This window comes from Chiloscyllium plagiosum, unplaced genomic scaffold (genome assembly GCF_037043375.1).
Source record: "Chiloscyllium plagiosum isolate Xiang-an unplaced genomic scaffold, Cpla_swu_hap1 HiC_scaffold_49, whole genome shotgun sequence".
NCBI classification, from domain to species: Eukaryota; Metazoa; Chordata; class Chondrichthyes; order Orectolobiformes; family Hemiscylliidae; genus Chiloscyllium; species Chiloscyllium plagiosum.
The window spans coordinates 20485406-20512726 of NW_028270187.1; the positions used below are offsets into that span (position 1 = coordinate 20485406).

Consider the following 27321-nt stretch of genomic DNA (forward strand, 5'->3'; position numbering starts at 1 on the left):
AATACCTCAGAAAGTGCTCCCTCAGTACCTCAGAGATTGCTTCCTAAATACCTCGGAAATTGTTGCCTCAGTACCTCAGATAGTCCTCCCTCAATACCTCAGAAAGTGCTCCCTCAGTACCTCAGAGAGTGCTTCCTCAATACCTCAGAAATTGTTCCCTCAGTACCTCAGATAGTTCTCCCTCAATACCTCAGAAAGTGCTCCCTCAGTACTTCAGAGAGTGCTTCCTCAATACCTCAGAACTTGTTCCCTCAGTACCTCAGAAAGTGCTCCCTCAGTCCCTCAGAGAGTGCTTCCTCAATACCTCAGAAAGTGCTCCCTCAGTACCTCAGAGTGTGCTTCCTCAATACCTCAGAACTTGCTCCCTCAGTACCTCAGATAGGGCTCCCTCAATACCTCAGAAAGTGCTCCCTCAGTACCTCAGAATGTGCTCCTCAATACCTCAGAAAGTGCTCCCTCAGTACCTCAGAAAGTGCTCCCTCAATACCTCAGAAAGTGCTCCCTCAGTACCTCAGATAGTGCTCCCTCAGTACCTCAGATTGTGCTCCCTCAATTCCTCAGAAAGTGCTCCCTCAATACCTCATAAAGTGCTTCCTCAATACATCAGATTGTGTTCCCTCAATACCTCACAAAGTGCTTCCTCAATACCTCAGAAAGTGCTCCCTCAGTACCTCAGATAGTGCTCCCTCAATACCTCAGAAAGTGCTCCATCAATACCTCAGATAGTTCTCCCTCAGTACCTCAGAGTGTGCTTCCTCAATACTTCAGAACTTCCTCCCTTAGTGCCTCAGATAGTGCTCCCTCAATTCCTCAGAAAGTGCTCCCTCAGTACCTCAGAAAGAGCTTCCTCAATAACTCAGAAAGTGCTTCCTCAATATCTCAGATAGTGCTCCCTCAATACCACAGATAGTGCTTCCTCAGTACCTCCGAAAGTGCTTCCTCAATACCTCAGATGGTACTCCCTCAATACCTCAGAAAGTGCTTCCACAATACCTCAGAAAGTGCTCCCTGAATACCTCAGAAAGTGCTCCCTCAGTACCTCAGAAAGTGCTACCTCAATACGTCAGAAGATGCTTCCGCAATACTTCAGATAGTAGTCCCTCAATACCTCAGAAAGTGCTCCCTCAATACTTCATAAAGTGGTCCCTCAGTACCTCAGATAGTTCTCCCTAAGTACCTCAAAATGTGCTACTCCAGTACCTCAGATCGTGCTTCCGCAGTACCTTAGAAGGTACCCCCTCAATACATCAGATAGTGCTTCCTCAGTACCTCAGAAATTGCTCCCTCAATACCTCAGGTAGTTCTCCCTCAAGACCTCGAAAGTGCTCCCTCAATATCTCAGAAAGTGCTCCACCAATACCTCAGATAGTTCTCCATCAGTACCTCTGATAGTGCTTCCTCAGTACGTCAGATAGTGCTCCCTCAATACCTCAGAAAGTGTCCCCTCAGTACCTCAGAAAGTGCGACCACAATACCTCAGAAAGTGCTCCATCAATACCACAGAGAGGGCTCCCTCAATACCTAAGATAGTTCTCCTTCAATACCTCAGATAGTTCTCCCTCAAAACCTCTGAAAGTGCTCGATCAATACCTCAGATAGTTCTCCCTCAATACCTCAGATAGTGCTCCCTCAATACCTCAGATAGTGCTCCCTCAATACCTCAGATAGTTCTCCCTCAATACCTCAGAAAGTGCTCCCTCAGTACTTCAGAGAGTGCTTCCTCAATACCTCAGAACTTGTTCCCTCAGTACCTCAGAAAGTGCTCCCTCAGTACCTCAGAGAGTGCTTCCTCAATACCTCAGAAAGTGCTCCCTCAGTACCTCAGAGTGTGCTTCCTCAATACCTCAGAACTTGCTCCCTCTGTACCTCAGATAGGGCTCCCTCAATACCTCAGAAAGTGCTCCCTCAGTACCTCAGAATGTGCTCCTCAATACCTCAGAAAGTGCTCCCTCAGTACCTCAGAAAGTGCTCCCTCAATACCTCAGAAAGTGCTCCCTCAATTCCTCAGAAAGTGCTCCCTCAATACCTCATAAAGTGCTTCCTCAATACATCAGATTGTGTTCCCTCAATACCTCACAAAGTGCTTCCTCAATACCTCAGAAGGTGCTCCCTCAATACCTCAGATAGTGCTCCCTCAATACCTCAGAAAGTGCTCCATCAATACCTCAGATAGTTCTCCCTCAGTACCTCAGAGTGTGCTTCCTCAATACTTCAGAACTTCCTCCCTTAGTACCTCAGATAGTGCTCCCTCAATTCCTCAGAAAGTGCTCCCTCAGTACCTCAGAAAGAGCTTCCACAATAACTCAGAAAGTGCTTCCTCAATATCTCAGATAGTGCTCCCTCAATACCTCAGAAAGTGCTTCCTCAATACCTCAGAAAGTGCTTCCTCAGTACCTCAGAAGGTGCTCCCTCAATACCACAGATAGTGCTTCCTCAGTACCTCAGAAAGTGCTTCCTCAATACCTCAGATTGTACTCCCTCAATACCTCAGAAAGTGCTTCCACAATACCTCAGAAAGTGCTCCCTGAATACCTCAGAAAGTGCTCCCTCAGTACCTCAGAAAGTGCTACCTCAATACGTCAGAAGATGCTTCCGCAATACTTCAGATAGTGGTCCCTCAATACCTCAGAAAGTGCTCCCTCAATACTTCATAAAGTGGTCCCTCAGTACCTCAGATAGTTCTCCCTAAGTACCTCAAAATGTGCTACTCCAGTACCTCAGATCGTGCTTCCGCAGTACCTCAGAAGGTACCCCCTCAATACATCAGATAGTGCTTCCTCAGTACCTCAGAAATTGCTCCCTCAATACCTCAGGTAGTTCTCCCTCAAGACCTCGAAAGTGCTCCCTCAATATCTCAGAAAGTGCCCCACCAATACCTCAGATAGTTCTCCATCAGTACCTCTGATCGTGCTTCCTCAGTACGTCAGATAGTGCTCCCTCAATACCTCAGAAAGTGTCCCCTCAGTACCTCAGAAAGTGCGACCTCAATACCTCAGAAAGTGCTCCATCAATACCACAGAGAGGGCTCCCTCAATACCTAAGATAGTTCTCCTTCAATACCTCAGATAGTTCTCCCTCAAAACCTCTGAAAGTGCTCGCTCAATACCTCAGATAGTTCTCCCTCAATACCTCAGATAGTGCTCCCTCAATACCTCAGATAGTGCTCCCTCAATACCTCAGATAGTTCTCCCTCAATACCTCTGAAAGTGCTCCCGCAGTACCTCAGAAAGTGTTCCCTCAATACCTCAGAAAGTGCTCCTCAGTACCTCAGAAAGTACTCCCTCAGAACCTCAGATAGTTCTCGCTCAGTACCTCAGAAAGTGCTCCCTCAGTACCTCAGACATTGCTCCCTCAATGCCTCAGATAGTGCTCCCTTAATACCTCAGAAAGTGCTCCCTCAATACCTCAGAAAGTGCTTCCTCAACACCTCGGAAAGTGCACCCTCAGTACCTCAGATAGTGCTCCCTCAATACCTCAGTAAGTGCTCCCTCAAGACCTCATAAAGTGCTTCCTCAATACATCAGATTGTGTTCCCTCAATACCTCAGACAGTGCTTCCACAATAGCTCAGAAAGTGCTCCCTCAGTACCTCAGCTAGTGCTCCCTCAATACCTCAGAAATTGCTCCATCAATACCTCAGATAGTTCTCCCTCAGTACCTCAGAGTGTGCTTCCTCAATACCTCAGAACTTGCTCCCTCAGTACCTCAGAAAGTGCTTCCTCAGTACCTCAGAAGGTGCTCCCTCAATACCACAGATAGTGCTTCCTCAGTACCTCAGAAAGTGCTTCCTCAATACCTCAGATTGTACTCCCTCAATACCTCAGAATGTGCTTCCACAATACCTCAGAAAGTGCTCCCTGAATACCTCAGAAAGTGCTCCATCAATACCTCAGATAATTCTCCCTCAATACCTCAGATAGTGCTCTCGCAGTACCTCAGAAAGTGCTCCCTCAATACCTCAGAAAGTGTTTCCTCAATACCTCAGAATGTGCTCCCTCAGTACCTCAGATAATTCTCCCTCAGTACCTCAGAAAGTGCTCCCTCAGTACCTCAGAAAGTGCTCCCTTAGTACCTCAGATAGTGCTCCCTCAATGCCTCAGATAGTGCTCCCTCAATACCGCAGATAGTGCTCCCTCAGTACCTCAGATAGTGCTTCCTCAGTACCTCAGAAAGTGCTCCCTCAAAACCTCAGATAGTTCTCCCTCAATACCTCAGAAAGTGTTCACCTCAATACCTCAGAAAGTGCTCCCTCAATACCTAAGAAAGTGCTCACTCAGTACCTCAGGTAGTTCTTCATCAGTTCCTCAGATAGTTCTCCCTCAGTACCTCAGAAAGTGTTCCCCCAATACTTCAGAAAAATGGTCCCTCAGTACCTCAGATAGTTCTCCCTCAGTACCTCAGAAAGTGCTCCCTCAGCACCTCAGATATTGCTCCCTCAATGCCTCAGATAGTGCTCCCTTAATACCTCAGAAAGTGCTCCCTCAGTACCTCAGATAGTTCTCCCTCAGTACCTCAAATAGTTCTCACTCAGTACCTCAGAAAGTGCTCTCTAAATACCTCAGAAAGTGCTCCCTCAGTACCTCAGATATTGCTCCCTCAATGCCTCAGATAGTGCTCCCTCAATACCTCAGAAAGTGCTCCCTCAGTACCTCAGATAGTCCTCCCTCAGTACCTCAGAAAGTGCTCTCTAAATACCTCAGAAAGTGCTCCCTCAGTACCTCAGATATTGCTCCCTCAATGCCTCAGATAGTGCTCCCTCAATACCTCAGAAAGTGCTCCCTCAGTACCTCAGATAGTCCTCCCTCAGTACCTCAGATAGCTCTCCCTCAGTACCTCAGAGAGTGCTTCGTCAATACCTCAGAACTTGTTCCCTCAGTACCTCAGATAGTTCTCCCTCAATACCTGAGAAAGTGCTCCCTCAGTACTTCAGACAGTGCTTCCTCAATACCTCAGAACCTGTTCCCTCAGTACCTCAGAAAGTGCTCCCTCAATACCTCAGAAAGTGCTCCCTCAGTACCTCAGAGAGTGCTTCCTCAATACCTCAGAACTTGTTCCCTCAGTACCTCAGATAGTTCTCCCTCAATACCTCAGAAAGTGCTCCCTCAGTACCTCAGAGAGTGCTTCCTCAATACCTCAGAACCTGTTCCCTCAGTACCTCAGAAAGTGCTCTCTCAATACCTCAGAAAGTGCTCCCTCAGTACCTCATGAAGTGCTACCTCAATACCTCAGAAAGTGCTCCCTCAATACATCAGAAAGTGCTCCCTCAGTACCTCAGATTGTGTTCTCTCAATACCTCACAAAGTGCTTCCTCAATACCTCAGAAAGTGCTCCCTCAGGATCTCAGATAGTGCTCCCTCAATACCTCAGAAAGTGCTCCATCAATACCTCAGACAGTTCTCCCTCAGTACCTCTGATAGTGCTTCCTCAGTACTTCAGATAGTGCTCCCTCAATACCTCTGAAAGTGTCCCCTCAGTACCTCAGAAAGTGCTACCTGAATACCTCAGAAAGTGCTCCATCAATACCTCAGAGAGGGCTCCCTCAATACCTAAGATAGCTCTCCTTCAATACCTCAGATAATTCTCCCTCAAAACCTCTGAAAGTGCTCGCTCAATAACTCAGATAGTTCTATCTCAATACCTCAGATAGTGCTCCTCAATACCTCAGATAGTTCTGCCTCAATACCTCAGATAGTGCTCCCTCAGTACCTCAGATAATTCTCCCTCAATACCTCTGAAAGTGCTCCCTGAATACCACAGATAATTCTCCCTCAATGCCTCAGATAGTGCTCTCGCAGTACCTCAGAAAGTGCTCCCTCAATACCTCAGAAAGTGATCCCTCAATACCTCAGAAAGTGATCCCTCAGTACCTCAGATAGTACTCTCTCAGAACCTCAGCTCGTGCTTCCTCAGTACGTCAGAAAGTGCTCCCTCAATACCTCAGAAACTGCTCCCTCAGTACCTCAGATATTGCTCACTCAATGCCTCAGATTTGCTCCCTTAATACCTCAGAATGTGCTCCCTCAGTACCTCAGATAGTTCTTCCACAGTACCTCAAATAGTTCTCACTCAGTACCTCAGAAATGCTCTCGAAATACCTCAGAAAGTACTCCCTCAATACTCAGAAAGTGCTTCCTCAATACCTCAGATAGTGCTCCCTCAGTACCTCAGAAAGGGCTTCCTCAATACCTCAGAAAGTACTCCCTCAATACTTCAGAAAGTGGTCCCACAGTACATCAGATAGTTCTCCCTCAGTACCTCAGATAGTGCTCCCTTAATACCTCAGAAAGTGCACCCTCAATACCTCATAAAGTGCGTCCTCAATACATCAGATTGTGTTCCCTCAATCCCTCAGAAAGTGCTCCCTCAGTACCTCAGAAAGTGCTCCCTTAATACCTCAGAAAGTGCTTCCTCAATACCTCAGAATGTGCCCCATCAGTACCTCAGATAATTCTCCCTCAGTACCTCAGGTAGTGCTCCCTCAATACCTAAGAAAGTGCTCACTCAGTACCTCAGGTAGTTCTTCATCAGTTCCTCAGATAGTACTCCCTCAGTACCTCAGAAAGTGCTCCCTCAGGACCTAAGAAAGTTCTCCCTCAGTACCTCAGAAAGTGTTCCCTCAATACTTCAGAAAAATGGTCCCTCAGTACCTCAGATAGTTCTCCCTCAGTACCTCAGATAGTGCTTCCTCAGTACCTCAGAAAGTGCTCCCTCAAAACCTCAGATAGTTCTCCCTCAATACCTCTGCAAGTGCTCCCTCAATGCCTCAGAAAGTGATCCCTCAATACCTCAGATAGTGCTCCCACAATACCTCAGAAAGTGCTCCCTCATTACCTCATAAAGTGCTTCCTCTATACATCAGATTGTGTTCCCTGAATACCTCAGAAATTGCACCATCAATACCTCAGAGTGTGCTTCCTCAATACCTCAGAACTTGCTCCCTCAGTCACTCAAATAGTGCTCCCTCAATACCTCAGAAAGTGCTCCCTCAGTACCTCAGAAAGTGCTTCCTCAATACCTCAGAAAGTGCTTCCTAAATACCTCAGAAAGTGCTACCTCAATACCTCAGAAGGTGATCCCTCAGTACCTCAGAAAGTGCTCCCTCAATACCTCAGATAATGCTCCCTCAATACCTCAGAAAGTGCTCGCTCAATTCCTCAGATAGTTCTCCCTTAATACCTCTGAACGTGCTTTCTCAATACCTCAGATAGTGCTCCCACAGTACCTCAGATAGTACTACCTCAGTACCTCAGATAGTGCTTCCTCAGTACGTCAGAAAGTGCTCCCTCAATACCTCAGAAAGTGGTTCTTCAGTACCACAGATATTTCTCCCTCAGTTTCTCAAATACTTCTCCCTCAGTACCTCAGAATGTGCTCCCTCAATACATCAGAATGTGCTCCATCAATACCTCAGATCGTTCTCCCTCATTACCTCAGAGAGTGCTTCCTCAATACCTCAGAAAGTGCTTCATCAATACCTCAGAAAGTGCTCTCTCAATACCTCAGAAAGTACTCCCTCAATACTCAGAATGTCCTTCCTCAGTACCTCAGAAAGTGCTCCCTCAGTACCTCAGAAAGTGCTCCCTTAATACTTCAGAAAGTGTTTCCTCAATACCTCAGAATGTGCTCCCTCAGTACCTCAGATAATTCTCCCTCAGTACCTCAGAAAGTGCTCCCTCAGTACCTCAGAAAGTGCTCCCTTAGTACCTCAGATAGTGCTCCCTCAATGCCTCAGATAGTGCTCCCTCAATACCGCAGATAGTGCTACCTCAGTACCTCAGATAGTTTTCCATCAGTACCTCAGATACTTCTCCCTCAGTACCTCACAAAGTGCTCCCTCAATACCTCAGAAAGTGCTTCCTCAATACCTCAGAAAGTGCTCACTCAGTACCTCAGATATTTCTTCCTCAGTTCCTCAGATAGTACTCCCTCAGTACCTCAGAAAGTGCTTCCTCAGTACCTAAGATAGTTCTCCCTCAGTACCTCAGAAAGTGTTCCCTCAATACTTCAGAAAAATGGTCCCTCAGTACCTCAGATAGTTCTCCCTCAGTACCTCAGATAGTACTACCTCAGTACCTCAGATGGTGCTTCCTCAGTACGTCAGAAAGTGCTCCCTCAATACCTCAGAAAGTGCTCCCTCAGTACCACAGATATTTCTCCCTCAGTTTCTCAAATACTTCTCCCTCAGTACCTCAGAATGTGCTCCCTCAATACATCAGAATGTGCTCCATCAATACCTCAGATCGTTCTCCCTCATTACCTCAGAGAGTGCTTCCTCAATACCTCATAAAGTGCGTCCTCAATACATCAGATTGTGTTCCCTCAATACCTCAGAAAGTGCTCCCTCAGTACCTCAGAAAGTGCTCGCTTAATACCTCAGAAAGTGCTTCCTCAATACCTCAGAATGTGCTCCATCAGTACCTCAGATAATTCTCCCTCAGTACCTCAGGTAGTGCTCCCTCAATACCTAAGAAAGTGCTCACTCAGTACCTCAGGTAGTTCTTCATCAGTTCCTCAGATAGTACTCGCTCAGTACCTCAGAAATTGCTCCCTCAGGATCTAAGAGAATTCTCCCTCAGTACCTCAGAAAGTGTTCCCTCAATACTTCAGAAAAATGGTCCCTCAGTACCTCAGATAGTTCTCCCTCAGTACCTCAGATAGTGCTTCCTCAGTACCTCAGAAAGTGCTCCCTCAAAACCTCAGATTTTTCTCCCTCAATACCCCAGAAAGTGCTCCCTCAATACCTCAGAAAGTGCTTCCTCAATACGTCAGATAGTTCTCCCTCAATACCTCTGCAAGTGCTCCCTCAATCCCTCAGAATGTGATCCCTCATACCTCAGATAGTGCTCCCACAATTCCTCAGAAAGTGCTCCCTCATTACCTCATAAAGTGCTTCCTCTATACATCAGATTGTGTTCCCTGAATACCTCAGAAAGTGCTTCCTCAATACCTCAGAGAGTGCTCCCTCATTACCTCAGATAGTGCTACCCCACTACCTCAGAAAGTGCTCCATCAATACCTCAGAAATTGCACCATCAATACCTCAGAGTGTGCTTCCACAGTACCTCAGATAGTTCTCCCTCAATACCTCAGAACTTGCTCCCTCAGTCACTCAAATAGTGCTCCCTCAATACCTCAGAAAGTGCTCCCTCAGTACCTCAGAAAGTGCTTCCTCAATACCTCAGAAAGTACTCCCTCAGTACCTCAGATAGTGCTCCCTCAATACCTCAGAAATTGCTTCCTCAATACCTCAGAAAGTGCTTCCTAAATACCTCAGAAAGTGCTACCTCAATACCTCAGAAGGTGATCCCTCAGTACCTCAGAAAGTGCTCCCTCAATACCTCAGATAGTTCTCCCTTAATACCTCTGAAAGTGCTTTCTCAATACCTCAGATAGTGCTCCCACAGTACCCCAGATAGTACTACCTCAGTACCTCAGATAGTGCTTCCTCAGTACGTCAGAAAGTGCTCCCTCAATACCTCAGAAAGTGGTCCCTCAGTACCTCAGATAGTTCTCCCTCAGTTTCTCAAATACTTCTCCCTCAGTACCTCAGAATGTGCTCCCTCAATATATCAGAATGTGCTCCATCAATACCTCAGATCGTTCTCCCTCATTACCTCAGAGAGTGCTTCCTCAATACCTCAGAAAGTGCTTCATCAATACCTCAGAAAGTGCTCTCTCAATACCTCAGAAAGTACTCCCTCAATACTCAGAAAGTGCTTCCTCAATAGCTCAGATAGTGCTCCCTCAGTACCTCAGAAAGTGCTTCCTCAATACCTCAGAAAGTGCTCCCTGAATACTTCAGAAAGTGGTCCCACAGTACCTCAGATAGTTGTCCCTCAGTACCTCAGAAAGTGCTCCCTTAGTACCTCAGATAGTGCTCCCTCAATGCCTCAGATAGTGCTCCCTCAATACCGCAGATAGAGCTACCTCAGTACCTCAGATAGTTTTCCATCAGTACCTCAGATACCTCTCCCTCAGTACCTCACAAAGTGCTCCCTCAATACCCCAGAATGTCCTTCCTCAATACCTCAGAAAGAGCTCACTCAGTACCTAAGATATTTCTTCCTCAGTTCCTCAGATAGTACTCCCTCAGTACCTCAGAAAGTGCTTCCTCAGTACCTAAGATAGTTCTCCCTCAGTACCTCAGAAAGTGTTCCCTCAATACTTCAGAAAAATGGTCCCTCAGTACCTCAGATAGTTCTCCCTCAGTACCTCAGATAGTGCTCGGTCAGTACCTCAGAAAGTGCTCCCTTAATACCTCAGAAAGTGCTTCCTCAATACCTCAGAATGTGCTCCATCAGTGCCTCAGATGGTGCTCCCTCAATACCTCAAAAAGTGCTCCCTCAGTACCTCAGATAATTCTCCCTCAGTACCTCAGAAAGTGCTCCCTCAGTACCTCAGAAAGTGCTCCCTTAGTACCTCAGATAGTGCTCCCTCAATGCCTCAGATAGTGCTCCCTCAATACCGCAGATAGTGCTACCTCAGTACCTCAGATAGTTTTCCATCAGTACCTCAGATACTTCTCCCTCAGTACCTCAGAAAGTGCTCCCTCAATACCTCAGAAAGTGCTTCCTCAATACCTCAGAAAGAGCTCACTCAGTACCTAAGATTTTTCTTCCTCAGTTCCTCAGATAGTACTCCCTCAGTACCTCAGAAAGTGCTTCCTCAGTACCTAAGATAGTTCTCACTCAGTACCTCAGAAAGTGTTCCCTCAATACTTCAGAAAAATGGTCCCTCAGTACCTCAGATAGTTCTCCCTCAGTACCTCAGATAGTGCTCCCTCAGTACCTCAGATAGTGCTTCCTCAGTACCTCAGAAAGTGCTCCCTCAAAACCTCAGATAGTTCTCCCTCAATACCTCAGAAAGTGTTCACCTCAATACCTCAGAAAGTGCTCCCTCAATACCTAAGAAAGTGCTCACTCAGTACCTCAGGTAGTTCTTCATCAGTTCCTCAGATAGTTCTCCCTCAGTACCTCAGAAAGTGTTCCCCCAATACTTCAGAAAAATGGTCCCTCAGTACCTCAGATAGTTCTCCCTCAGTACCTCAGAAAGTGCTCCCTCAGCACCTCAGATATTGCTCCCTCAATGCCTCAGATAGTGCTCCCTTAATACCTCAGAAAGTGCTCCCTCAGTACCTCAGATAGTTCTCCCTCAGTACCTCAAATAGTTCTCACTCAGTACCTCAGAAAGTGCTCTCTAAATACCTCAGAAAGTGCTCCCTCAGTACCTCAGATATTGCTCCCTCAATGCCTCAGATAGTGCTCCCTCAATACCTCAGAAAGTGCTCCCTCAGTACCTCAGATAGTCCTCCCTCAGTACCTCAGAAAGTGCTCTCTAAATACCTCAGAAAGTGCTCCCTCAGTACCTCAGATATTGCTCCCTCAATGCCTCAGATAGTGCTCCCTCAATACCTCAGAAAGTGCTCCCTCAGTACCTCAGATAGTCCTCCCTCAGTACCTCAGATAGCTCTCCCTCAGTACCTCAGAGAGTGCTTCGTCAATACCTCAGAACTTGTTCCCTCAGTACCTCAGATAGTTCTCCCTCAATACCTGAGAAAGTGCTCCCTCAGTACTTCAGACAGTGCTTCCTCAATACCTCAGAACCTGTTCCCTCAGTACCTCAGAAAGTGCTCCCTCAATACCTCAGAAAGTGCTCCCTCAGTACCTCAGAGAGTGCTTCCTCAATACCTCAGAACTTGTTCCCTCAGTACCTCAGATAGTTCTCCCTCAATACCTCAGAAAGTGCTCCCTCAGTACCTCAGAGAGTGCTTCCTCAATACCTCAGAACCTGTTCCCTCAGTACCTCAGAAAGTGCTCTCTCAATACCTCAGAAAGTGCTCCCTCAGTACCTCATGAAGTGCTACCTCAATACCTCAGAAAGTGCTCCCTCAATACATCAGAAAGTGCTCCCTCAGTACCTCAGATTGTGTTCTCTCAATACCTCACAAAGTGCTTCCTCAATACCTCAGAAAGTGCTCCCTCAGGATCTCAGATAGTGCTCCCTCAATACCTCAGAAAGTGCTCCATCAATACCTCAGACAGTTCTCCCTCAGTACCTCTGATAGTGCTTCCTCAGTACTTCAGATAGTGCTCCCTCAATACCTCTGAAAGTGTCCCCTCAGTACCTCAGAAAGTGCTACCTGAATACCTCAGAAAGTGCTCCATCAATACCTCAGAGAGGGCTCCCTCAATACCTAAGATAGCTCTCCTTCAATACCTCAGATAATTCTCCCTCAAAACCTCTGAAAGTGCTCGCTCAATAACTCAGATAGTTCTATCTCAATACCTCAGATAGTGCTCCTCAATACCTCAGATAGTTCTGCCTCAATACCTCAGATAGTGCTCCCTCAGTACCTCAGATAATTCTCCCTCAATACCTCTGAAAGTGCTCCCTGAATACCACAGATAATTCTCCCTCAATGCCTCAGATAGTGCTCTCGCAGTACCTCAGAAAGTGCTCCCTCAATACCTCAGAAAGTGATCCCTCAATACCTCAGAAAGTGATCCCTCAGTACCTCAGATAGTACTCTCTCAGAACCTCAGCTCGTGCTTCCTCAGTACGTCAGAAAGTGCTCCCTCAATACCTCAGAAACTGCTCCCTCAGTACCTCAGATATTGCTCACTCAATGCCTCAGATTTGCTCCCTTAATACCTCAGAATGTGCTCCCTCAGTACCTCAGATAGTTCTTCCACAGTACCTCAAATAGTTCTCACTCAGTACCTCAGAAATGCTCTCTAAATACCTCAGAAAGTACTCCCTCAATACTCAGAAAGTGCTTCCTCAATACCTCAGATAGTGCTCCCTCAGTACCTCAGAAAGGGCTTCCTCAATACCTCAGAAAGTACTCCCTCAATACTTCAGAAAGTGGTCCCACAGTACATCAGATAGTTCTCCCTCAGTACCTCAGATAGTGCTCCCTTAATACCTCAGAAAGTGCACCCTCAATACCTCATAAAGTGCGTCCTCAATACATCAGATTGTGTTCCCTCAATCCCTCAGAAAGTGCTCCCTCAGTACCTCAGAAAGTGCTCCCTTAATACCTCAGAAAGTGCTTCCTCAATACCTCAGAATGTGCCCCATCAGTACCTCAGATAATTCTCCCTCAGTACCTCAGGTAGTGCTCCCTCAATACCTAAGAAAGTGCTCACTCAGTACCTCAGGTAGTTCTTCATCAGTTCCTCAGATAGTACTCCCTCAGTACCTCAGAAAGTGCTCCCTCAGGACCTAAGAAAGTTCTCCCTCAGTACCTCAGAAAGTGTTCCCTCAATACTTCAGAAAAATGGTCCCTCAGTACCTCAGATAGTTCTCCCTCAGTACCTCAGATAGTGCTTCCTCAGTACCTCAGAAAGTGCTCCCTCAAAACCTCAGATAGTTCTCCCTCAATACCTCTGCAAGTGCTCCCTCAATGCCTCAGAAAGTGATCCCTCAATACCTCAGATAGTGCTCCCACAATACCTCAGAAAGTGCTCCCTCATTACCTCATAAAGTGCTTCCTCTATACATCAGATTGTGTTCCCTGAATACCTCAGAAATTGCACCATCAATACCTCAGAGTGTGCTTCCTCAATACCTCAGAACTTGCTCCCTCAGTCACTCAAATAGTGCTCCCTCAATACCTCAGAAAGTGCTCCCTCAGTACCTCAGAAAGTGCTTCCTCAATACCTCAGAAAGTGCTTCCTAAATACCTCAGAAAGTGCTACCTCAATACCTCAGAAGGTGATCCCTCAGTACCTCAGAAAGTGCTCCCTCAATACCTCAGATAATGCTCCCTCAATACCTCAGAAAGTGCTCGCTCAATTCCTCAGATAGTTCTCCCTTAATACCTCTGAACGTGCTTTCTCAATACCTCAGATAGTGCTCCCACAGTACCTCAGATAGTACTACCTCAGTACCTCAGATAGTGCTTCCTCAGTACGTCAGAAAGTGCTCCCTCAATACCTCAGAAAGTGGTTCTTCAGTACCACAGATATTTCTCCCTCAGTTTCTCAAATACTTCTCCCTCAGTACCTCAGAATGTGCTCCCTCAATACATCAGAATGTGCTCCATCAATACCTCAGATCGTTCTCCCTCATTACCTCAGAGAGTGCTTCCTCAATACCTCAGAAAGTGCTTCATCAATACCTCAGAAAGTGCTCTCTCAATACCTCAGAAAGTACTCCCTCAATACTCAGAATGTCCTTCCTCAGTACCTCAGAAAGTGCTCCCTCAGTACCTCAGAAAGTGCTCCCTTAATACTTCAGAAAGTGTTTCCTCAATACCTCAGAATGTGCTCCCTCAGTACCTCAGATAATTCTCCCTCAGTACCTCAGAAAGTGCTCCCTCAGTACCTCAGAAAGTGCTCCCTTAGTACCTCAGATAGTGCTCCCTCAATGCCTCAGATAGTGCTCCCTCAATACCGCAGATAGTGCTACCTCAGTACCTCAGATAGTTTTCCATCAGTACCTCAGATACTTCTCCCTCAGTACCTCACAAACTGCTCCCTCAATACCTCAGAAAGTGCTTCCTCAATACCTCAGAAAGTGCTCACTCAGTACCTCAGATATTTCTTCCTCAGTTCCTCAGATAGTACTCCCTCAGTACCTCAGAAAGTGCTTCCTCAGTACCTAAGATAGTTCTCCCTCAGTACCTCAGAAAGTGTTCCCTCAATACTTCAGAAAAATGGTCCCTCAGTACCTCAGATAGTTCTCCCTCAGTACCTCAGATAGTACTACCTCAGTACCTCAGATGGTGCTTCCTCAGTACGTCAGAAAGTGCTCCCTCAATACCTCAGAAAGTGGTCCCTCAGTACCACAGATATTTCTCCCTCAGTTTCTCAAATACTTCTCCCTCAGTACCTCAGAATGTGCTCCCTCAATACATCAGAATGTGCTCCATCAATACCTCAGATCGTTCTCCCTCATTACCTCAGAGAGTGCTTCCTCAATACCTCATAAAGTGCGTCCTCAATACATCAGATTGTGTTCCCTCAATACCTCAGAAAGTGCTCCCTCAGTACCTCAGAAAGTGCTCGCTTAATACCTCAGAAAGTGCTTCCTCAATACCTCAGAATGTGCTCCATCAGTACCTCAGATAATTCTCCCTCAGTACCTCAGGTAGTGCTCCCTCAATACCTAAGAAAGTGCTCACTCAGTACCTCAGGTAGTTCTTCATCAGTTCCTCAGATAGTACTCGCTCAGTACCTCAGAAATTGCTCCCTCAGGATCTAAGAGAATTCTCCCTCAGTACCTCAGAAAGTGTTCCCTCAATACTTCAGAAAAATGGTCCCTCAGTACCTCAGATAGTTCTCCCTCAGTACCTCAGATAGTGCTTCCTCAGTACCTCAGAAAGTGCTCCCTCAAAACCTCAGATAGTTCTCCCTCAATACCCCAGAAAGTGCTCCCTCAATACCTCAGAAAGTGCTTCCTCAATACGTCAGATAGTTCTCCCTCAATACCTCTGCAAGTGCTCCCTCAATCCCTCAGAATGTGATCCCTCATATATCAGATAGTGCTCCCACAATTCCTCAGAAAGTGCTCCCTCATTACCTCATAAAGTGCTTCCTCTATACATCAGATTGTGTTCCCTGAATACCTCAGAAAGTGCTTCCTCAATACCTCAGAGAGTGCTCCCTCATTACCTCAGATAGTGCTACTCCACTACCTCAGAAAGTGCTCCATCAATACCTCAGAAATTGCACCATCAATACCTCAGAGTGTGCTTCCACAGTACCTCAGATAGTTCTCCCTCAATACCTCAGAACTTGCTCCCTCAGTCACTCAAATAGTGCTCCCTCAATACCTCAGAAAGTGCTCCCTCAGTACCTCAGAAAGTGCTTCCTCAATACCTCAGAAAGTACTCCCTCAGTACCTCAGATAGTGCTCCCTCAATACCTCAGAAATTGCTTCCTCAATACCTCAGAAAGTGCTTCCTAAATACCTCAGAAAGTGCTACCTCAATACCTCAGAAGGTGATCCCTCAGTACCTCAGAAAGTGCTCCCTCAATACCTCAGATAGTTCTCCCTTAATACCTCTGAAAGTGCTTTCTCAATACCTCAGATAGTGCTCCCACAGTACCCCAGATAGTACTACCTCAGTACCTCAGATAGTGCTTCCTCAGTACGTCAGAAAGTGCTCCCTCAATACCTCAGAAAGTGGTCCCTCAGTACCTCAGATAGTTCTCCCTCAGTTTCTCAAATACTTCTCCCTCAGTACCTCAGAATGTGCTCCCTCAATATATCAGAATGTGCTCCATCAATACCTCAGATCGTTCTCCCTCATTACCTCAGAGAGTGCTTCCTCAATACCTCAGAAAGTGCTTCATCAATACCTCAGAAAGTGCTCTCTCAATACCTCAGAAAGTACTCCCTCAATACTCAGAAAGTGCTTCCTCAATAGCTCAGATAGTGCTCCCTCAGTACCTCAGAAAGTGCTTCCTCAATACCTCAGAAAGTGCTCCCTGAATACTTCAGAAAGTGGTCCCACAGTACCTCAGATAGTTGTCCCTCAGTACCTCAGAAAGTGCTCCCTTAGTACCTCAGATAGTGCTCCCTCAATGCCTCAGATAGTGCTCCCTCAATACCGCAGATAGAGCTACCTCAGTACCTCAGATAGTTTTCCATCAGTACCTCAGATACCTCTCCCTCAGTACCTCACAAAGTGCTCCCTCAATACCCCAGAATGTCCTTCCTCAATACCTCAGAAAGAGCTCACTCAGTACCTAAGATATTTCTTCCTCAGTTCCTCAGATAGTACTCCCTCAGTACCTCAGAAAGTGCTTCCTCAGTACCTAAGATAGTTCTCCCTCAGTACCTCAGAAAGTGTTCCCTCAATACTTCAGAAAAATGGTCCCTCAGTACCTCAGATAGTTCTCCCTCAGTACCTCAGATAGTGCTCGGTCAGTACCTCAGAAAGTGCTCCCTTAATACCTCAGAAAGTGCTTCCTCAATACCTCAGAATGTGCTCCATCAGTGCCTCAGATGGTGCTCCCTCAATACCTCAAAAAGTGCTCCCTCAGTACCTCAGATAATTCTCCCTCAGTACCTCAGAAAGTGCTCCCTCAGTACCTCAGAAAGTGCTCCCTTAGTACCTCAGATAGTGCTCCCTCAATGCCTCAGATAGTGCTCCCTCAATACCGCAGATAGTGCTACCTCAGTACCTCAGATAGTTTTCCATCAGTACCTCAGATACTTCTCCCTCAGCACCTCAGAAAGTGCTCCCTCAATACCTCAGAAAGTGCTTCCTCAATACCTCAGAAAGAGCTCACTCAGTACCTAAGATTTTTCTTCCTCAGTTCCTCAGATAGTACTCCCTCAGTACCTCAGAAAGTGCTTCCTCAGTACCTAAGATAGTTCTCACTCAGTACCTCAGAAAGTGTTCCCTCAATACTTCAGAAAAATGGTCCCTCAGTACCTCAGATAGTTCTCCCTCAGTACCTCAGATAGTGCTCCCTCAGTACCTCAGATAGTGCTTCCTCAGTACCTCAGAAAGTGCTCCCTCAAAACCTCAGATAGTTCTCCCTCAATACCTCAGAAAGTGTTCACCTCAATACCTCAGAAAGTGCTCCCTCAATACCTAAGAAAGTGCCTACTCAGTACCTCAGGTAGTTCTTCATCAGTTCCTCAGATAGTTCTCCCTCAGTACCTCAGAAAGTGTTCCCCCAATACTTCAGAAAAATGGTCCCTCAGTACCTCAGATAGTTCTCCCTCAGTACCTCAGAAAGTGCTCCCTCAGCACCTCAGATATTGCTCCCTCAATGCCTCAGATAGTGCTCCCTTAATACCTCAGAAAGTGCTCCCTCAGTACCTCAGATAGTTCTCCCTCAGTACCTCAAATAGTTCTCACTCAGTACCTCAGAAAGTGCTCTCTAAATACCTCAGAAAGTGCTCCCTCAGTACCTCAGATATTGCTCCCTCAATGCCTCAGATAGTGCTCCCTCAATACCTCAGAAAGTGCTCCCTCAGTACCTCAGATAGTCCTCCCTCAGTACCTCAGAAAGTGCTCTCTAAATACCTCAGAAAGTGCTCCCTCAGTACCTCAGATATTGCTCCCTCAATGCCTCAGATAGTGCTCCCTCAATACCTCAGAAAGTGCTCCCTCAGTACCTCAGATAGTCCTCCCTCAGTACCTCAGATAGCTCTCCCTCAGTACCTCAGAGAGTGCTTCGTCAATACCTCAGAACTTGTTCCCTCAGTACCTCAGATAGTTCTCCCTCAATACCTGAGAAAGTGCTCCCTCAGTACTTCAGACAGTGCTTCCTCAATACCTCAGAACCTGTTCCCTCAGTACCTCAGAAAGTGCTCCCTCAATACCTCAGAAAGTGCTCCCTCAGTACCTCAGAGAGTGCTTCCTCAATACCTCAGAACTTGTTCCCTCAGTACCTCAGATAGTTCTCCCTCAATACCTCAGAAAGTGCTCCCTCAGTACCTCAGAGAGTGCTTCCTCAATACCTCAGAACCTGTTCCCTCAGTACCTCAGAAAGTGCTCTCTCAATACCTCAGAAAGTGCTCCCTCAGTACCTCATGAAGTGCTACCTCAATACCTCAGAAAGTGCTCCCTCAATACATCAGAAAGTGCTCCCTCAGTACCTCAGATTGTGTTCTCTCAATACCTCACAAAGTGCTTCCTCAATACCTCAGAAAGTGCTCCCTCAGGATCTCAGATAGTGCTCCCTCAATACCTCAGAAAGTGCTCCATCAATACCTCAGACAGTTCTCCCTCAGTACCTCTGATAGTGCTTCCTCAGTACTTCAGATAGTGCTCCCTCAATACCTCTGAAAGTGTCCCCTCAGTACCTCAGAAAGTGCTACCTGAATACCTCAGAAAGTGCTCCATCAATACCTCAGAGAGGGCTCCCTCAATACCTAAGATAGCTCTCCTTCAATACCTCAGATAATTCTCCCTCAAAACCTCTGAAAGTGCTCGCTCAATAACTCAGATAGTTCTATCTCAATACCTCAGATAGTGCTCCTCAATACCTCAGATAGTTCTGCCTCAATACCTCAGATAGTGCTCCCTCAGTACCTCAGATAATTCTCCCTCAATACCTCTGAAAGTGCTCCCTGAATACCACAGATAATTCTCCCTCAATGCCTCAGATAGTGCTCTCGCAGTACCTCAGAAAGTGCTCCCTCAATACCTCAGAAAGTGATCCCTCAATACCTCAGAAAGTGATCCCTCAGTACCTCAGATAGTACTCTCTCAGAACCTCAGCTCGTGCTTCCTCAGTACGTCAGAAAGTGCTCCCTCAATACCTCAGAAACTGCTCCCTCAGTACCTCAGATATTGCTCACTCAATGCCTCAGATTTGCTCCCTTAATACCTCAGAATGTGCTCCCTCAGTACCTCAGATAGTTCTTCCACAGTACCTCAAATAGTTCTCACTCAGTACCTCAGAAATGCTCTCTAAATACCTCAGAAAGTACTCCCTCAATACTCAGAAAGTGCTTCCTCAATACCTCAGATAGTGCTCCCTCAGTACCTCAGAAAGGGCTTCCTCAATACCTCAGAAAGTACTCCCTCAATACTTCAGAAAGTGGTCCCACAGTACATCAGATAGTTCTCCCTCAGTACCTCAGATAGTGCTCCCTTAATACCTCAGAAAGTGCACCCTCAATACCTCATAAAGTGCTTCCTCAATACATCAGATTGTGTTCCCTCAATCCCTCAGAAAGTGCTCCCTCAGTACCTCAGAAAGTGCTCCCTTAATACCTCAGAAAGTGCTTCCTCAATACCTCAGAATGTGCCCCATCAGTACCTCAGATAATTCTCCCTCAGTACCTCAGGTAGTGCTCCCTCAATACCTAAGAAAGTGCTCACTCAGTACCTCAGGTAGTTCTTCATCAGTTCCTCAGATAGTACTCCCTCAGTACCTCAGAAAGTGCTCCCTCAGGACCTAAGAAAGTTCTCCCTCAGTACCTCAGAAAGTGTTCCCTCAATACTTCAGAAAAATGGTCCCTCAGTACCTCAGATAGTTCTCCCTCAGTACCTCAGATAGTGCTTCCTCAGTACCTCAGAAAGTGCTCCCTCAAAACCTCAGATAGTTCTCCCTCAATACCTCTGCAAGTGCTCCCTCAATGCCTCAGAAAGTGATCCCTCAATACCTCAGATAGTGCTCCCACAATACCTCAGAAAGTGCTCCCTCATTACCTCATAAAGTGCTTCCTCTATACATCAGATTGTGTTCCCTGAATACCTCAGAAATTGCACCATCAATACCTCAGAGTGTGCTTCCTCAATACCTCAGAACTTGCTCCCTCAGTCACTCAAATAGTGCTCCCTCAATACCTCAGAAAGTGCTCCCTCAGTACCTCAGAAAGTGCTTCCTCAATACCTCAGAAAGTGCTTCCTAAATACCTCAGAAAGTGCTACCTCAATACCTCAGAAGGTGATCCCTCAGTACCTCAGAAAGTGCTCCCTCAATACCTCAGATAATGCTCCCTCAATACCTCAGAAAGTGCTCGCTCAATTCCTCAGATAGTTCTCCCTTAATACCTCTGAACGTGCTTTCTCAATACCTCAGATAGTGCTCCCACAGTACCTCAGATAGTACTACCTCAGTACCTCAGATAGTGCTTCCTCAGTACGTCAGAAAGTGCTCCCTCAATACCTCAGAAAGTGGTTCTTCAGTACCACAGATATTTCTCCCTCAGTTTCTCAAATACTTCTCCCTCAGTACCTCAGAATGTGCTCCCTCAATACATCAGAATGTGCTCCATCAATACCTCAGATCGTTCTCCCTCATTACCTCAGAGAGTGCTTCCTCAATACCTCAGAAAGTGCTTCATCAATACCTCAGAAAGTGCTCTCTCAATACCTCAGAAAGTACTCCCTCAATACTCAGAATGTCCTTCCTCAGTACCTCAGAAAGTGCTCCCTCAGTACCTCAGAAAGTGCTCCCTTAATACTTCAGAAAGTGTTTCCTCAATACCTCAGAATGTGCTCCCTCAGTACCTCAGATAATTCTCCCTCAGTACCTCAGAAAGTGCTCCCTCAGTACCTCAGAAAGTGCTCCCTTAGTACCTCAGATAGTGCTCCCTCAATGCCTCAGATAGTGCTCCCTCAATACCGCAGATAGTGCTACCTCAGTACCTCAGATAGTTTTCCATCAGTACCTCAGATACTTCTCCCTCAGTACCTCACAAAGTGCTCCCTCAATACCTCAGAAAGTGCTTCCTCAATACCTCAGAAAGTGCTCACTCAGTACCTCAGATATTTCTTCCTCAGTTCCTCAGATAGTACTCCCTCAGTACCTCAGAAAGTGCTTCCTCAGTACCTAAGATAGTTCTCCCTCAGTACCTCAGAAAGTGTTCCCTCAATACTTCAGAAAAATGGTCCCTCAGTACCTCAGATAGTTCTCCCTCAGTACCTCAGATAGTACTACCTCAGTACCTCAGATGGTGCTTCCTCAGTACGTCAAAGTGCTCCCTCAATACCTCAGAAAGTGGTCCCTCAGTACCACAGATATTTCTCCCTCAGTTTCTCAAATACTTCTCCCTCAGTACCTCAGAATGTGCTCCCTCAATACATCAGAATGTGCTCCATCAATACCTCAGATCGTTCTCCCTCATTACCTCAGAGAGTGCTTCCTCAATACCTCATAAAGTGCGTCCTCAATACATCAGATTGTGTTCCCTCAATACCTCAGAAAGTGCTCCCTCAGTACCTCAGAAAGTGCTCGCTTAATACCTCAGAAAGTGCTTCCTCAATACCTCAGAATGTGCTCCATCAGTACCTCAGATAATTCTCCCTCAGTACCTCAGGTAGTGCTCCCTCAATACCTAAGAAAGTGCTCACTCAGTACCTCAGGTAGTTCTTCATCAGTTCCTCAGATAGTACTCGCTCAGTACCTCAGAAATTGCTCCCTCAGGATCTAAGAGAATTCTCCCTCAGTACCTCAGAAAGTGTTCCCTCAATACTTCAGAAAAATGGTCCCTCAGTACCTCAGATAGTTCTCCCTCAGTACCTCAGATAGTGCTTCCTCAGTACCTCAGAAAGTGCTCCCTCAAAACCTCAGATAGTTCTCCCTCAATACCCCAGAAAGTGCTCCCTCAATACCTCAGAAAGTGCTTCCTCAATACGTCAGATAGTTCTCCCTCAATACCTCTGCAAGTGCTCCCTCAATCCCTCAGAAAGTGATCCCTCATACCTCAGATAGTGCTCCCACAATTCCTCAGAAAGTGCTCCCTCATTACCTCATAAAGTGCTTCCTCTATACATCAGATTGTGTTCCCTGAATACCTCAGAAAGTGCTTCCTCAATACCTCAGAGAGTGCTCCCTCATTACCTCAGATAGTGCTACCCCACTACCTCAGAAAGTGCTCCATCAATACCTCAGAAATTGCACCATCAATACCTCAGAGTGTGCTTCCACAGTACCTCAGATAGTTCTCCCTCAATACCTCAGAACTTGCTCCCTCAGTCACTCAAATAGTGCTCCCTCAATACCTCAGAAAGTGCTCCCTCAGTACCTCAGAAAGTGCTTCCTCAATACCTCAGAAAGTACTCCCTCAGTACCTCAGATAGTGCTCCCTCAATACCTCAGAAATTGCTTCCTCAATACCTCAGAAAGTGCTTCCTAAATACCTCAGAAAGTGCTACCTCAATACCTCAGAAGGTGATCCCTCAGTACCTCAGAAAGTGCTCCCTCAATACCTCAGATAGTTCTCCCTTAATACCTCTGAAAGTGCTTTCTCAATACCTCAGATAGTGCTCCCACAGTACCCCAGATAGTACTACCTCAGTACCTCAGATAGTGCTTCCTCAGTACGTCAGAAAGTGCTCCCTCAATACCTCAGAAAGTGGTCCCTCAGTACCTCAGATAGTTCTCCCTCAGTTTCTCAAATACTTCTCCCTCAGTACCTCAGAATGTGCTCCCTCAATATATCAGAATGTGCTCCATCAATACCTCAGATCGTTCTCCCTCATTACCTCAGAGAGTGCTTCCTCAATACCTCAGAAAGTGCTTCATCAATACCTCAGAAAGTGCTCTCTCAATACCTCAGAAAGTACTCCCTCAATACTCAGAAAGTGCTTCCTCAATAGCTCAGATAGTGCTCCCTCAGTACCTCAGAAAGTGCTTCCTCAATACCTCAGAAAGTGCTCCCTGAATACTTCAGAAAGTGGTCCCACAGTACCTCAGATAGTTGTCCCTCAGTACCTCAGAAAGTGCTCCCTTAGTACCTCAGATAGTGCTCCCTCAATGCCTCAGATAGTGCTCCCTCAATACCGCAGATAGAGCTACCTCAGTACCTCAGATAGTTTTCCATCAGTACCTCAGATACCTCTCCCTCAGTACCTCACAAAGTGCTCCCTCAATACCCCAGAATGTCCTTCCTCAATACCTCAGAAAGAGCTCACTCAGTACCTAAGATATTTCTTCCTCAGTTCCTCAGATAGTACTCCCTCAGTACCTCAGAAAGTGCTTCCTCAGTACCTAAGATAGTTCTCCCTCAGTACCTCAGAAAGTGTTCCCTCAATACTTCAGAAAAATGGTCCCTCAGTACCTCAGATAGTTCTCCCTCAGTACCTCAGATAGTGCTCGGTCAGTACCTCAGAAAGTGCTCCCTTAATACCTCAGAAAGTGCTTCCTCAATACCTCAGAATGTGCTCCATCAGTGCCTCAGATGGTGCTCCCTCAATACCTCAAAAAGTGCTCCCTCAGTACCTCAGATAATTCTCCCTCAGTACCTCAGAAAGTGCTCCCTCAGTACCTCAGAAAGTGCTCCCTTAGTACCTCAGATAGTGCTCCCTCAATGCCTCAGATAGTGCTCCCTCAATACCGCAGATAGTGCTACCTCAGTACCTCAGATAGTTTTCCATCAGTACCTCAGATACTTCTCCCTCAGCACCTCAGAAAGTGCTCCCTCAATACCTCAGAAAGTGCTTCCTCAATACCTCAGAAAGAGCTCACTCAGTACCTAAGATTTTTCTTCCTCAGTTCCTCAGATAGTACTCCCTCAGTACCTCAGAAAGTGCTTCCTCAGTACCTAAGATAGTTCTCCCTCAGTACCTCAGAAAGTGTTCCCTCAATACTTCAGAAAAATGGTCCCTCAGTACCTCAGATAGTTCTCCCTCAGTACCTCAGATAGTGCTCCCTCAGTACCTCAGATAGTGCTTCCTCAGTACCTCAGAAAGTGCTCCCTCAAAACCTCAGATAGTTCTCCCTCAATACCTCAGAAAGTGTTCACCTCAATACCTCAGAAAGTGCTCCCTCAATACCTAAGAAAGTGCTCACTCAGTACCTCAGGTAGTTCTTCATCAGTTCCTCAGATAGTTCTCCCTCAGTACCTCAGAAAGTGTTCCCCCAATACTTCAGAAAAATGGTCCCTCAGTACCTCAGATAGTTCTCCCTCAGTACCTCAGAAAGTGCTTCCTTAGTACCTCAGATAGTGCTCCCTCAATGCCTCAGATAGTGCTCCCTCAATACCGCAGATAGTGCTACCTCAGTACCTCAGATAGTTTTCCATCAGTACCTCAGATACTTCTCCCTCAGTACCTCACAAAGTGCTCCCTCAATACCTAAGAAAGTGCTCACTCAGTACCTCAGGTAGTTCTTCATCAGTTCCTCAGATAGTACTCCCTCAGTACCTCAGAAAGTGCTCCCTCAGGACCTAAGATAGTTCTCCCTCAATACCTCAGAAAGTGCTCCCTGAATACTTCAGAAAGTGGTCCCACAGTACCTCAGATAGTTCTCCCTCAGTACCTCAGAAAGTGATCCCTCAATACCTCAGATAGTGCTCCCTCAATGCCTCAGATAGTGCTCCCTCAATACCGCAGATAGTGCTACCTCAGTACCTCAGATAGTTTTCCATCAGTACCTCAGATACTTCTCCCTCAGTACCTCACAAAGTGCTCCCTCAATACCTCAGAAAGTGTTCCCTCAATACTTCAGAAAAATGGTCCCTCAGTACCTCAGATAGTTCTCCCTCAGTACCTCAGATAGTGCTCCCTCAGTACCTCAGATAGTGCTTCCTCAGTACCTCAGAAAGTGCTCCCTCAAAACCTCAGATAGTTCTCCCTCAATACCTCAGAAAGTGTTCACCTCAATACCTCAGAAAGTGCTCCCTCAATACCTAAGAAAGTGCTCACTCAGTACCTCAGGTAGTTCTTCATCAGTTCCTCAGATAGTACTCCCTCAGTACCTCAGAAAGTGCTCCCTCAGGACCTAAGATAGTACTCCCTCAGTACCTCAGAAAGTGCTTCCTCAGTACCTAAGATAGTTCTCCCTCAGTACCTCAGAAAGTGTTCCCTCAATACTTCAGAAAAATGGTCCCTCAGTACCTCAGATAGTTCTCCCTCAGTAGCTCAGATAGTGCTCCCTCTGTACCTCAGAAAGTGCTCCCTCAAAACCTCAGATAGTTCTCCCTCAATACCTCAGAAAGTGTTCACCTCAATACCTCAGGTAGTGCTCCCCCAAATACCTAAGAAAGTGCTCACTCGGTACCTCAGGTAGTTCTTCATCAGTTCCTCAGATAGTACTCCCTCAGTACCTCAGAAAGTGCTCCCTCAGGACCTAAGATAGTTCTCCCTCAGTACCTCAGAAAGTGTTCCCTCAATACTTCAGAAAAATGGTCCCTCAGTACCTCAGATAGTGCTCCCTCAGTACCTCAGATAGTGCTCCCTCAGTACCTCAGAAAGTGCTCCCTCAAAACCTCAGATAGTTCTCCCTCAATACCTCAGAAAGTGTTCACCTCAATACCTCAGGTAGTGCTCCCCCAAATACCTAAGAATGTGCTCACTCGGTACCTCAGGTAGTTCTTCATCAGTTCCTCAGATAGTACTCCCTCAGTACCTCAGAAAGTGCTCCCTCAGGACCTAAGATAGTTCTCCCTCAGTACCTCAGAAAGTGTTCCCTCAATACTTCAGAAAAATGGTCCCTCAGTACCTCAGATAGTTCTCCCTCAGTACCTCAGATAGTGCTCCCTCAGTACCTCAGAAAGTGCTCCCTCAAAACCTCAGATAGTTCTCCCTCAATACCTCAGAAAGTGTTCACCTCAATACCTCAGAAAGTGCTCCCTCAATGCGTCAGATAGTTCTCCCTCAATACCTCTGAAAGTGCTCCCTCAATACCTCAGAAAGTACTCCCTCAGGACCTCAGATAGTGCTCCCTCAATACCTCAGAAAGTGCTCCATCAATACCTCAGATAGTTCTCCCTCAGTACCTCTGATAGTGCTTCCTCAGTACCTCAGAAAGTGCTCCCTCAAAACCTCAGATAGTTCTCCCTCAATACCTCAGAAAGTGTTCACCTCAATACCTCAGAAAGTGCTCCCTCAATACCTAAGAAAGTGCTCACTCAGTACCTCAGGTAGTTCTTCATCAGTTCCTCAGATAGTTCTCCCTCAGTACCTCAGAAAGTGTTCCCCCAATACTTCAGAAAAATGGTCCCTCAGTACCTCAGATAGTTCTCCCTCAGTACCTCAGAAAGTGCTTCCTTAGTACCTCAGATAGTGCTCCCTCAATGCCTCAGATAGTGCTCCCTCAATACCGCAGATAGTGCTACCTCAGTACCTCAGATAGTTTTCCATCAGTACCTCAGATACTTCTCCCTCAGTACCTCACAAAGTGCTCCCTCAATACCTAAGAAAGTGCTCACTCAGTACCTCAGGTAGTTCTTCATCAGTTCTTCAGATAGTACTCCCTCAGTACCTCAGAAAGTGCTCCCTCAGGACCTAAGATAGTTCTCCCTCAATACCTCAGAAAGTGCTCCCTGAATACTTCAGAAAGTGGTCCCACAGTACCTCAGATAGTTCTCCCTCAGTACCTCAGAAAGTGATCCCTCAATACCTCAGATAGTGCTCCCTCAATGCCTCAGATAGTGCTCCCTCAATACCGCAGATAGTGCTACCTCAGTACCTCAGATAGTTTTCCATCAGTACCTCAGATACTTCTCCCTCAGTACCTCACAAAGTGCTCCCTCAATACCTCAGAAAGTGTTCCCTCAATACTTCAGAAAAATGGTCCCTCAGTACCTCAGATAGTTCTCCCTCAGTACCTCAGATAGTGCTCCCTCAGTACCTCAGATAGTGCTTCCTCAGTACCTCAGAAAGTGCTCCCTCAAAACCTCAGATAGTTCTCCCTCAATACCTCAGAAAGTGTTCACCTCAATACCTCAGAAAGTGCTCCCTCAATACCTAAGAAAGTGCTCACTCAGTACCTCAGGTAGTTCTTCATCAGTTCCTCAGATAGTACTCCCTCAGTACCTCAGAAAGTGCTCCCTCAGGACCTAAGATAGTACTCCCTCAGTACCTCAGAAAGTGCTTCCTCAGTACCTAAGATAGTTCTCCCTCAGTACCTCAGAAAGTGTTCCCTCAATACTTCAGAAAAATGGTCCCTCAGTACCTCAG

General features: G+C 46.4%; 1 long non-coding RNA gene across 1 annotated transcript in view; it reads right to left on the reverse strand.

The window, feature by feature from the left end:
* The window catches only part of LOC148135647 (uncharacterized), a 133948-nt gene that overhangs the window by 83363 nt on the left and 23264 nt on the right, over window positions 1–27321 (reverse strand). The window lies entirely within an intron of this gene.